The sequence below is a fragment of the Xiphophorus hellerii genome, chromosome 13, assembly GCF_003331165.1.
Source record: "Xiphophorus hellerii strain 12219 chromosome 13, Xiphophorus_hellerii-4.1, whole genome shotgun sequence".
NCBI lineage: Eukaryota > Metazoa > Chordata > Actinopteri > Cyprinodontiformes > Poeciliidae > Xiphophorus > Xiphophorus hellerii.
Genome location: NC_045684.1, coordinates 13,875,336 through 13,888,814, shown reverse-complemented (window position 1 = coordinate 13,888,814; position 13,479 = coordinate 13,875,336). Strand labels below are relative to the sequence as shown.

At 36.2% G+C, this 13,479-nt stretch overlaps 1 protein-coding gene across 6 annotated transcripts in view; it reads right to left on the bottom strand.

Annotated features, from left to right (window-relative positions):
• Positions 1-13,479, bottom strand: part of csmd3b (CUB and Sushi multiple domains 3b) — a 642,306-nt gene that overhangs the window by 580,378 nt on the left and 48,449 nt on the right. The gene's annotated exons all lie outside the window — the stretch shown is intronic.

The window sequence follows — 13,479 nt, the reverse complement described above, 5'->3', positions numbered from 1 at the left end:
TTCTGACGGGAATGGATATAGAAATCAATACTATGGATCTGCAGGTGAGAAAGCAAGATGGCGACAGCTTAACCTAGTGGCTCCCCAACAAAAATATTCCAAACAGCAGCTTGATTTAATCAAGCTTAATACCATAGAGTCTTAAACATAGTTCTACACTGAAAACATTTAATACATAGAACAGTTTGTTTTCCAATGCACATTAAAAAATAAATAAGAGTTTCTTGTTTTTATTCCAGCCATCATTTCATAATCTTCTTTTCTTTATCACTGAAACGACAAAAATTAAAGTTGTAAACAACTTCGAAAAGCCCTTGTACTTCAGCAACGCTCTGGCGAATGTCGCTTCACCATTCCAATCCTACCAATGAGCGAAGCTCTGATCAGGTTTCTGTTGTCGATTCCAATACCAATCACGCATGAGGGCCGATCATTGCCGATCAACCTGGATTGGCTGTTAGCTTTTTTTGCGCTACGTATAAATGCTACTATGTTATCTGGCAAAATGAAAAAATGATCTGGCAATAATGTCACCGGATTTGGACAAAAAACATGGAAAATACTTGCAGCCCAATACAGCAGCCATTAAGTCAAAAAGACAACTGAAAAACCTGCAATCAGCAAAATAACATTTAACAGTATGGGCCTCAGTAGCCTAAATTATACATATGTCAAATAAATCTAATAACAGTGCCTATATCAAATAATATCAAATAAAAGAAGAAAACATTAATTCAAAGTCAAATGCAGGTTGCATTCAATAAACATCCCTAAGTTGCTAAATCAAAACTTTCTGAGAGCAGGTCCAGCTGATTAATGCTGGTTCTGGTTGGTTGTTTCTGACCAAGCTGAGTAATTCTGCAGAACACAGGAGGAGGCACAGGAGCTTTTTATTCAGAGATTATCTGTCTCATGTTAGGACAGCAAACTTCTTAATACATATGTAAAAAGTAGTTTTTTAAGCTGCAGCTTTAAGCAGACGTTCAATGTGAGAGTTTAATGTCTGGTGGAGGTCGAACGGCGATACGTCTGCGAAATATCAGTAGAGCATAGCGGTGGTTCAACAGCGAGAGCAGAACTCAGCGTCTTCCACTGCTGGTCCAATGATTTTAGTTATTTTTTGTGTTATTTGTTTAGTCTCTGACCGTCATGCTCATCCGGCTGAGTGTTGGTAGTTGTGTGATGCTTTACCTGCTGCCTGATCGCTCTGGATGTCTTTTTTTTTTCCTGCAGTGAGCCTTGATAACTCACCAAACCCACTCTGTGTTTGATTTTTGCATGTCATATTAAATCGTGTTGATGCATTTTGACGTCGTTCACCTTCCAGGTATTTTTCCGTCACTACATGCAAACCTCCCCTTTCACTCTCAGAGCATTAAAGTTCCACACAACATCACTTAGGATTTGTTGCCGCATGTTTTCGCAGTGTGAAGGAAAGAGGAGATCAGCTGCACAGAGGGTCTCTGCAGGCTGCCAAGTGAGATACAGGTGATCAGCAACAAAAAACAGTGATCAGCGATCACATACTTTTTCACGTTAATCGGCTGATTATGATCAGTGGCTGATCGATCGACAGCCACTGATAAGCGGAATTGCAATAAGCAATTGAGAATGACTCTTTGTTATGTTCAGTCAGTCTCAGTTTAGCTCCGTGGAGAATATTCAATATTTGTCAGGAACCTAACGTTCAAGTTAAAGCCACTTCCTGTTTGGTGGCACAGGAACAATTAAGACTTCCTGTAGAAATTTACACTTTAAATTATTCCGCATTATTATACAGTGGTTGAAGTGGGTGATGTCAGGACAGTCAGAATAAGTTCTGCTAGGCGATGAATTGTCCCAGAAATTATTGCGGTAAACGATAATATTGTTGTTTTGAGACCAATTTCAAAAGTAACATAATGTTAATAATAATGTAAGAACACATGTTGCAACAAATAAAAAAAAGTTAAGAAATCTCTATAAACAAAACTGTCTTTCAAAAAAGGGCTGGTTAAATCATGATTGTTCCTCATATTTCATTTCTTAAGCACACACACACACACACACACACACGGACAGATCTGAGTATAAATACTTCCTGCTCTCAGCGAGAGTTGGGCGTTTCTGTGAAAATATTGAGAATATTATTTGTGTAAAGCCCAGAACCCTCCAACGTTGGCCCAAATGAAGCAGACATAAACGCCAGCTTTGGCCGAAAAACAACCATTTCTACCTCTTTCCCGCCGTGCTCTTGTTTTAACATCCTCCTGTAAATATTCCGTGTTATGCAGCAGCACCCCTCCACTCTGACAGCCGCACCGGACGGAGACATCTCCCGTATTCTCAGATCCAAACCATGACACGGCTGACTAAAACGTGAAGGTGTTTCGTACCTATCCGGTGTAAGATGATCCTCGGTATCCGGGTAAAATCCATCAGTCTGCGCTGATCCTCCATCTCTTCCTCCATCTTAACGTTGATTTCTTTAAACTCTGTGAATGTTTCTCCAGCAGGAGTTACCTGCTCGTTGATAAACTCTCTCTGAGGCGGAACTGAAGACAGTTTCACTGAAAACACGGAAATATTTACCGAAAACACCAAACCTGTTTTCAAACTACCTTCTAAGAGGAGCTAATGCTACCTCGTGAGCTCCGTAGCTTCCTGTGTGTTTCACTTTGGCTGCACTGAAGAAACTGTAAACGATTTTTAGTTCCCGCTTGAATTTTCCGCTTTGAGCCTCCTCTCAACATAAAGTTATATTAAATATCTTACAACATTAATAAAAGGTTTATATATTTCAGTGAGTGAAACACAGTATTAAAGTAATTACACAAACACACGGATGTTTCCAAGCCTTTTATTTCTGTTAATTATGAGGATTTTCCACATTTAATGGAAACACAGCATTTATGATTAGAATAATACATCATACTGACACTAATGAAAAAAAGAATAATTTAAAAATGTGAGCTTGGAGTCAGTTATCAAAAGATATTTTTAATCTTACAAAAGAACCATATTAGAAGGTATTCTAATTTATTGTGTGTGATCGTTTCAGCTTGTGAAACAGAGTCTAATATTATAGTTTTGTATTTTGTGATTCAGTTTTGAAGTTAAACAGTAAATGGCTACATATATTATAGAGGAACGTGGAGAATTGTTGTTTTGACTTTGATTTGCAGATAAGAGAATAACTCTGTTGTGGGAAAAAAGGTTCATGTTGCTAAAAAAGAAGTGAAAACATGAAAAGTCACTGAAGAGACAAGATGTGAGAAGAAGACAGATCACTTTAATTAAAGCCATAAAATCAACAATTTGACAACAAAACTGAAAAGGATCATTAATCCAAAGTTCTTAACAACAGGAGGCATTGGGCGAGTTGATTAACTTATGGAGTTTTGATGGATTTAAAAAAAATATCCTTCAAATGCAAAAGATATTTCTGACTTGTTTTTGTGTCACATTACAGTATTGTAGATCGTCTGCAATGTTATCTCTGGATACAGTAACTGAAAGGTGCATGAAACGTCCATAAAGATGTAGTTTCTGACAATGCAGAATTAATTAATAACTAATGAAAACATTACATTTGAGATTAGAATATTAAATCAGTCTAATTGATGAAAAAATACTTTTAATTTTGTAAAATGTAATGAATGTGACATTTTTTGAAAACTGTCTTGAATTCTGATATTGAGGAAATAAAAAAAATTCAATTTGTGTAAAAACTCATGTTTTACTGTTATTGCAAGGATCTTTAGATGCTTTACTTAAAGCTGACATTTCAAAATATGGCAACAGTTAATGACGATGACAATCAATGAATAATCCATCAATATTTATTCAAATCAACAGTTATTAAAAAGCATATTCTGCTCAAAATACTAGTGTATATTTTAACATACCTTTTTAATAATATACTTTGCTTCTCATAGCAAAGTGTAACAATGACATACATTTGGGAAAATAAAAACCTCTCTGTGGTTAGCTCTAAATCAAAATCTGACCAGATCAAAATTATTTTAGAGATTTTTTTCAAACAAACATCAGAGTTTTATTTATGGAAAAACAAGAACATTTCACTGCTTTCATTTCTAAAGTATTTTACATCCAGTCATACACAGAAACTTCAAATAAAAGCTAAACTCAATTATTCTACATGGTACAGAACTCCATGAAAACTGAAATGCACAGAAATTAATCCTGTCTGAATGTGTTCCCCTCTTTAACTTCAGTATCTAATGGGATACTGATGGGGATCTTAAGTACAAATACGACTGAGAATTAAAACAAAAAACTGGATTAAGGAAAACAAGCTGCTAGGCAAAAGTAGACCTCAGGTTTATCTTGGTCAGACAGTGAAAGACACAATCACAGTGAATCACTAGCAGCCTGCAAGAATCTGTTGACTTTAATATGTTCAACTTGCTGTTTACATCATCTGACCAGATTTTCCATAAGATTAGATGCCAAATTGGATCGGATCTGTTTTGGACCTATGGCTTCTCATCAGAGTGAGTCTTCATGTGACGAGATAAATTACTTCTGTTACTGTAACTTTTTCCACAAGTCCCACATGAGAATGGCTTCTCACCTGTGTGAATTCTCATGTGATTAATTAAAGTCCCTCTTTCACTGTAACTCTTTCCACAGGTCCCACATGAGAAGGGCTTCTCACCTGTGTGAACTTTCATATGAGCATTTAAATGAGTTTTTAGGGAGAAACCTCTTCCACAAGACCCACAAGGGAAAGGCCTCTCACCAGTGTGAATTTTCATATGAACATTTAAATAATCTTTGCGAGAGAAACCTCTTCCACAAGACCCACAAGAGAAAGGCTTCTCACCTGTGTGAATTCTCATGTGATAAGTTAAAGTTCCTCTTTTACTGTAACTCTTTCCACAAGTCCCACAAGAAAAAGGCCGCTCATCTTTATGAATTCTTCTGTGTCTCAGCAAGATATCGTTTCGAGAAAAGGTTTTATCACAAATTTTACAAGAATATAATTTTTGCCCTGCGTGAGATTTCTTGTGCTTTTCTTGTTTTGAAGTGTCAGTTCTGCCTTTCTGCTCTTTGGTTTTCTCATATTTCTCCTTTTGTTTTTGTTCTTCCTTTCTCTTTTTTCCTGGGTCTTCAGAATTGATTCCTTCCTGATTCTGGTTGTCAGTTTCTGCAGAGCCATGAGAGATGAGTTGGTTCCTCTGTGGTTCTGTTTCATTGAGAACCTCCTCCTATTTACACACACAACATTGTGGGAGATCTGGACAAAAAGACAAAACAACTGACTTGTTTTTGTCACATTACAGTATTGTAGATCGTCTGCAATGTTATCTCTGGATACAGTAACTGAAAGGTGCATGAAACGTCCATAAAGATGTAGTTTCTGACAATGCAGAATTAATTAATAACTAATGAAAACATTACATTTGAGATTAGAATAATAAATCAGTCTAATTGATGAAAAATACTTTTAATTTTGTAAAATGCAATGAATGTGACATTTTTTGAAAACTGTCTTGAATTCTGATATTGAGGAAATGAAAAAAATTCAATTTGTGTAAAAACTCATGTTTTACTGTTATTGCAAGGATCTTTAGATGCTTTACTTGAAGCTGACATTTAAAAATATGGCAACAGTTAATGACGATGACAATCACTGAATAATCCATCAATATTTATTCAAGTCAACAGTTATTAAAAAGCATATTCTGCTCAAAATACTAGTGTATATTTTAACAAACCTTTTAATAATATACTTTGTTTCTCATAGCAAAGTGTAACAATGACATACATTTGGGAACATAAAAACCTCTCTGTGGTTAGCTCTAAATCAAAATCTGACCAGATCAAAATTATTTTAGAGATTTTTTTCAAACAAACATCAGAGTTTTATTTATGGAAAAACAAGAACATTTCACTGCTTTCATTTCTAAAGTATTTTACATCCAGTCATACACAGAAACTTCAAATAAAAGCTAAACTCAATTATTCTACATGGTACAGAACTCCATGAAAACTGAAATGCACAGAAATTAATCCAGTCTGAATGTGTTCCCCTCTTTAACTTCAGTATCTAATGGGATACTGATGGGGATCTTAAGTACAAATACGACTGAGAATTAAAACAAAAAACTGGATTAAGGAAAACAAGCTGCTAGGCAAAAGTAGACCTCAGGTTTATCTTGGTCAGACAGTGAAAGACACAATCACAGTGAATCACTAGCAGCCTGCAAGAATCTGTTGACTTTAATATGTTCAACTTGCTGTTTACATCATCTGACCAGATTTTCCATAAGATTAGATGCCAAATTGGATCGGATCTGTTTTGGACCTATGGATTCTCATCAGAGTGAGTCTTCATGTGACGAGATAAATTACTTCTGTTACTGTAACTTTTTCCACAGCTCCCACATGAGAAAGGCTTATCACCTGTGTGAAGTGTCATATGACCATTTAAAGTTCTTTTCAGGGTGAAACTTTTTCCACAAGTCCCACAAGAGAAAGGCTTCTCACCTGTGTGAATTCTCAGGTGATAAGATAATTGTTCTTTTTGAGTGAAACTTTTTCCACAAGACCCACAAGAGAAAGGCTTCTCACCCGTGTGAATTCTAATGTGAACATTTAAAACACCTTTTTGAGAGAAACGTTTTCCACAAGTCCCACAACAGAAAGGCTTCTCACCCGTGTGAATTCTCATGTGAACATTTAAATCACCTTTTAGAGAGAAACGTTTTCCACAGATCCCACAAGAGAAAGGCTTCTCACCCGTGTGAATTCTCATGTGAACATTTAAATAACATTTTTGAGAGAAACGTTTTCCACAAGTCCCACAAGAGAAAGGCCACTCACCTGTGTGTACGTTCATATGAGCATTTAGATGTTCTTTCTGAGAGAAACTTTTTCCACAAGTTCCACAAGAGAAAGGCTTCTCACCTGTGTGAATTCTCATGTGATGAGTTAAAGTACTTTTTTCACTGTAACTCTTTCCACAGATCCCACAAGCGAAAGGCTTCTCACCTGTGTGAATTCTAATGTGCCGAGTTAAAGTCCCTTTTTCACTGTAACTCTTTCCACAGGTCCCACATGAGAAGGGCTTCTCACCTGTGTGAACTTTCATATGAGCATTTAAATGAGTTTTTAGGGAGAAACCTCTTCCACAAGACCCACAAGAGAAAGGCCTCTCACCTGTGTGAATTTTCATATGAACATTTAAATAATCTTTGCGAGAGAAACCTCTTCCACAAGACCCACAATAGAAAGGCTTCTCATCTGTGTGAGTTACCATGTGGACATTTAGAGCGTCCTTTCGAGAGAAACTCTTTCCACAGGATCCACAAGAGAAAGGCTTCTCACCCGTGTGAATTCTCATGTGATGAGTTAAAGTCCCTCTTTTACTGTAACTCTTTCCACAGGTCCCACATGAGAAGGGCTTCTCACCTGTGTGAACTTTCATATGAGCATTTAAATGAGTTTTTAGGGAGAAACCTCTTCCACAAGACCCACAAGAGAAAGGCTTCTCATCTGTATGAGTTACCATGTGGACATTTAGAACGTCCTTTCGAGAGAAACTCTTTCCACAGGATCCACAGGAGAAAGGCTTCTCACCTGTGTGAATTCTCATGTGAACATTTAAAGTAGTTTTTAGGGAGAAACCTCTTCCACAAGACCCACAAGAGAAAGGCTTCTCATTTGTGTGAGTTACCATGTGGACATTTAGAACGTCCTTTCGAGAGAAACTCTTTCCACAGGATCTACAAGAAAAAGGCTTCTCACCTGTGTGAATTCTCATGTGATGAGTTAAAGTCCCTCTTTTACTGTAACTCTTTCCACAGGTCCCACAAGAAAAAGGCCGCTCATCTTTGTGAATTCTTATGTGTCTCAGCAAGATATCGTTTCGAGAAAAGGTTTTATCACAAATTTTACAAGAATATAATTTTTGCCCTGCGTGAGCTGTCTTGTGCTTTTTTTGTTTTGAAGTGTCAGTTCTGCCTTCCTGCTCTTTGGTTTTCTCATATTTCTCCTTTTGTTTTTGTTCTTCCTTTCTCTCTTTTCCTGGGTCTTCAGAATTGACTCCTTCCTGATCCTGGTTCTCAGCTTCTGGAGAGCCATGAGAGATGAGTTGGTTCCTCTGTGGTTCTGTTTCATTGAGAACCTCCTCCTCTTTACACACACAACATTGTGGGAGATCTGGACAAAAAGACAAAACAAAAGCCTTTAAATGTCAATCAAACAAGGAAGTCTTCATTTTAATATTTTGTTGGATAAAAACAGGATTTTTGGAGGGTTATTCTAAAATCGCAATCTTACAAGAATGAACATTAACTCAACCAATGAGGTTCTTCTGACCAGAATGGAACTAGATGTGAGTCAAAATATGATATTATGGACCTCCAGGTGAGCAAACAAGATGGTGATAGCTTAACTTAGTGGCTTAATCTAGTGGCTTCCATTCAAATATTACAAAACGTTTTCTTCCTCTATGTAGCTTCAGGATATATATCACATTAAAGAATGACATAAAATCTCTAAAGCAAAGCCCTAAAGTGCTTTCAAATCTTGACCCACTGATATTGTCAGACATTGCTCCACTCATACACTCAACACAAACTTTCAAAAGCACGACTAAATCTCAGCCTTTACTTTCCTGCGATTCGCAGCAGAATTGGTAACAGTGGGGTGATTGTTGTTAACATGCAGAAAATAAGGCAAAATGATCCTATTGAAAATATTTGACATGAATGTTGGACACTTTGGAAGATTAAATATGAAAGGTGAAAATGGACAATGATATAAATTATTTAAGTCATTTATTTAATGCAATGGGCCCTCCCCCCTGGACTTTGTCTGTCTCCTGGTCCATTTCCTCCCCTCCACCCCCATCTTACGTTCCTTCGTTCGCCTCCTCTCCCCCAAATCCAGGCGACATTTCCCATATTCTCAAACCTACAGCTTGACAAGTATGGGGCAAGGTGAGAGTTCATCTATTAAACTCACTGAAGATGAATACATAAACTAAAAGCTGGAGTATAGACATTTTTTATAAGATAAGACTGTCACGGATCACAAACTGTAATTTAGATATTATATGATGAATAGTAAACAGTCCAGGTCAAAGTTGATCATTCCAAGTATTTTAAATACTTAGAACGATATGAGATGCGTTTAAGGCACTTTTTAAAGTAGGAAATTAAACCTCAATGACACCAATAAGCAACTAATTTGTAGAATAAAAGTTAAATTATAGCTAAAATTAAAAATAATTGAGACTTTTACTATTTTTATTTTTTTAGGGCTAGCAGAGAAGAACTTGCTGGCCCTTACAGCCAACCAGTGAGTATTTAATATTTATAATTTGTGCAGATTGTTTAAATAGTTTTCAGATACAGCGATGTTTAACCAGTCTCTCCAGTAAACTGTATTCGGTGTAAGATTTCCTTCAGTGTCCGTGTACTTCCTTAAACTGGCGTCACGGAAACTGTAATTGTCATATTAAATACTGATTAATAGTCCGGGTTGCTGTTGATCATTTTTAAGAATTTAATATTTACAGATTTATTAGAGTCTTTTAGTTTGGTGTAAAAGCTCTTTGAGTTCAGCGCTCCTTAATCTCCTGCATCTCTTTCATATAATTCCAACTTTACTCAACAAAGCTGAAGTTAGTTTCCGATTCGGGAAATGGCTAAAGGGCGATTCCACCTAATTTTTCACTACCTTCCGCATCTTTCATCGACTCGTTTAAAAACTACAACACCCAGACTTTTCAAACCTGGACTGGAATATTCTGCTCTAACAGCAGAATATTTAAAACCATGTTTGGGATTTGTGAAACCTTTACATGATTTGTGAAACTTCACTAAAGTTTAGATTACTATTTACACTTGTTCCATGCAGTTCTTTTGTTCAAATTCAATTCTAATTCAAAACCACTTTATTAATCCCAATGGGAAATTAGATGTTGGTGTAATTCTTCAAAGTTATTGTAGATGGTGATGACTGTTGGAAGGAAAGAACTTCTGCAGCAGTCTGTTAAGTGAAATGAAGTTTCACAATGCAGAAAAAGGTTTCACGAATCCCAAACATGCCTTTAAATATTCTGATATTAGTAGAGAATAATCCCAGTTCAGGATTGAAGTGTCTAGGTGTTGTAGTCTTGGAATTAGAGACATTCTAGAGTGATCCAGATGCAAAAAAGGGTCTGAAATCGCCATTTATTTACACCGTAGACAGCCACGTTTAATTTCCTGGATCACTGAAATACTTTCATTACAATTGGTGTTAAGTGCTGGTAACCTCTGACACCCAACTTTCAGGAAGAGGAGAAGGATGCAAACAAGGGAATACGGAAGAGACGAAACATAACAACAAACATTGGTTGCTTTTGTACATCAAAAAAGGCTCCCCAACCAAAGAACTATTGCTGGTCCACTGGCGAGTGGTCGAAGTGGGGAATGAAGAATAAATATATATATATTTAAAAAGTTCCTGAGAGAGAAAGAAGAAAAGAACAAGGATGTTCATTATGACAGCGATCACGTCTTCATCTTGTTTCAATTACAGACATTTGTGTTGGTTATTTCTGATTTTTTATTGTTTGTTTGTGTCAGTGGGGTTTCTTTCTCTCTGCTACGGTAGAAACGTTTCCTCTACATGAACTGCGGGATATTAATTGATATTGAGATAATGTGTAACGTTTGATTTGGGTTTCTTTGTTTGTTTTTTGTCTTTAAGTAGTGTTAATCATTGATATTTTCAGGCTAGTATCCTAGCTTTCCTATACTGCTTTGCAATTCACTGAAATGTCTGTTTCACAAAAACAAATGCCTATCCTTTCTGCATGTTCTAAATATGCATTTTATATTTTGATTTTATTTTTCATTTGATCTGGAAATGAATTTTTTTTTTTCATTTTAGTTTTTTTTCTCTTTTTAAGTTTAGTTGGAGTAAGGTATTTCATGATTATGGATTGTTGTTGGGATGTGGTTTAGACTGATTTATTCGATTAGATATAAGTTTTCTATTAAGCTTGGGGTTTTTGTTTTGACGTTGATTTTTGTTTGTTTTTCCTTTTAAATGTTTTTTTTTATTGTTAATTTTTTTCTCCTCCTTAATTAGCTTTTGTGTTACATTTTCTTTATTATTGTTTCTTGGGTTTTTACGTCTTCAATCATTAGTATGATACCTCCACACTTTTCCTGGACAGAACATATAGAGGACCGCCTCCCTGGCAAGGAGGGGCTGCAAGATAACTTTTCCTACCAAACACAGTCATATTGTTATAGGGTTGAACAGGTGAATGCCGGTAGGTTTTTCGTATCGTGTGTATATGTGTTTTGTTGTTTTTGTTACATCATCCAGGATAGTGTTGTGTTATGTCTTATGACTGAGGAGGGAAATGTGTGTTGATTAATATTAAATATTATCATATTTATTTAGAATCAAAAGGGGGGAAATGTAATGGAAAAATTACATTAAGGTCACATCTGCTAGTCATGTTATATGAATTATTGTGAACTTTTACCAAAAGAACTATTTGGGTTACATGTAGAAGGTTGGAAGTTGTTTTCTACAGCTGCATCAGAACCAGACTGTCTCACCTCTTGTTGTTAAATCTTTATCCTTGGTATAAAACTCATGTGTTTCTCTGCCTGACAGCTTTTCATCCACACCTGCTTCATTACTGACTGTCCTACAAGCTCTCTGTATTGTGCACAATATATGAATAAACCTGACTGAGTGATTTCACCTGAACAGTGCTTGGAAATAGTATTTTATCCACAACAGTAATCTATTAATAAAGTTTGACTGACCTATTTGACTATTTTGATGACATTCCCTTTAGTGCAGCTCCATCTAATGGATGCATAACGTAACTCCAGCCTCTACTGTAGCGTCTATCCTATGCGCCTTAAACATGGTGCAACTTATATATGAAAAAAGTTTTAAAATAGGCCATTCATTGAAGGTGCGCCTTATAATGTGGTGCGCCTTATAGTGCGGAAAATACGGTAATTATGCTTTACAATAATTGTAAATAATAAAGGTAAATGCTTCACGGATTTCGCCTATCATGGGTTCTTTTGGGAACACAACCCCCGAGAAAAACGAGGGTTCACTGTATAGGTACATGTTTAAATAAAATGAAGATTGTTGAACTACTGACATGTCTCTGAAATTCAGAGCAAAAACTTTGTATTTATTTTCAGAAAATGAGAAAAGGTCAAAATAATTTAAAAATGCAGCGCTTTCAGACCTTGAATAATGCAAAGAGAACTAGTTCATATTCATTTAGAGACAACAAAACAAATGTTTTAACTCAGGAAGAGTTCAGAAATCAATATTTGGTGGAATAACCAGGAGGTTTTCAATGGGGTTTAGTGCAGTGGTCTCTTCATTTTTTCCAGACCTGTATGTAGTTGTTAACGGTTTTAGTTGGACAAAACTATTTAATTTCTTATGTGAATGTATGTAAATAAGCAGTGAAGTTTAGAAAAATGCACCAACAAATAACTTCTCTTGGTCCTTAGCACTGCTGGGGGCTAAGGACCCCTAAAGGTCAGATCCTAGAATCGCCCCTGGGTTTAAATATTCTGCAGAATACTCCAGTCCAGGTTTGAAGAGTCTGGGTGTTGTAGTTTTTAAACTAGAGTCGATTAAACATGCGGAAGGAAAAAATAGGTGGAATCGCCCTTTAGCCATTTCCCGAATCGGAAGCTTGAATTGGAAACCAACTTCAGCTTCGTCTTTCTTAAACCTGATTAACCAGTAAAACATGAAGGTGTTTCGTACCTATCCGGTGTAAGATGATCCTCGGTATCCGGGTAAAATCCATCAGTCTGCGCTGATCCTCCATCTCTTCCTCCATCTTAACGTTGATTTCTTTCCAGTCTGTGAATGTTTCTCCAGCAGGAGTTACCTGCTCGTTGATAAACTCTCTCTGAGGCGGAACTGAAGACATTTTCACTGAAAACACGGAAATATTTACCGAAAACACCAAACCTGTTTTCAAACTACCTTCTAAGAGGAGCTAATGCTACCTCGTGAGCTCCGTAGCTTTCCGTGTGTTTCACTTTGGCTGCACTGAAGAAACTGTAAACGATTTTTAATTCCACCTGAATTTTCCACTTTGAGCCTCCTCTCAACATAAAGTTATATTAAATATCTTACAATATTAATTAAAGGTTCATTTATTCCATACTAAATCAGTCTAATTGATAAAAAAATACTTTTAATTTGCTAAATATATTGAATATGATCTTTTTTAAAAAACTGTCTTAAATTTTGATATTGAAGAAACGAAAAAATTCAGTTTGTGTAAAAACTCATGTTTTACTGTTATTGCAAGGATCTTTAGATGATTTACTTAAAGCTGACATTTAAAAGTATGGCAACAGTTAATGACGTTTCCCGTGTGTTTCACTTTGGCTGCACTGAAGAAACTGTAAACGATTTTTAGTTCCACTTTGAATGTTCCACTTTGAGCCTCCTCTGAACATAAAG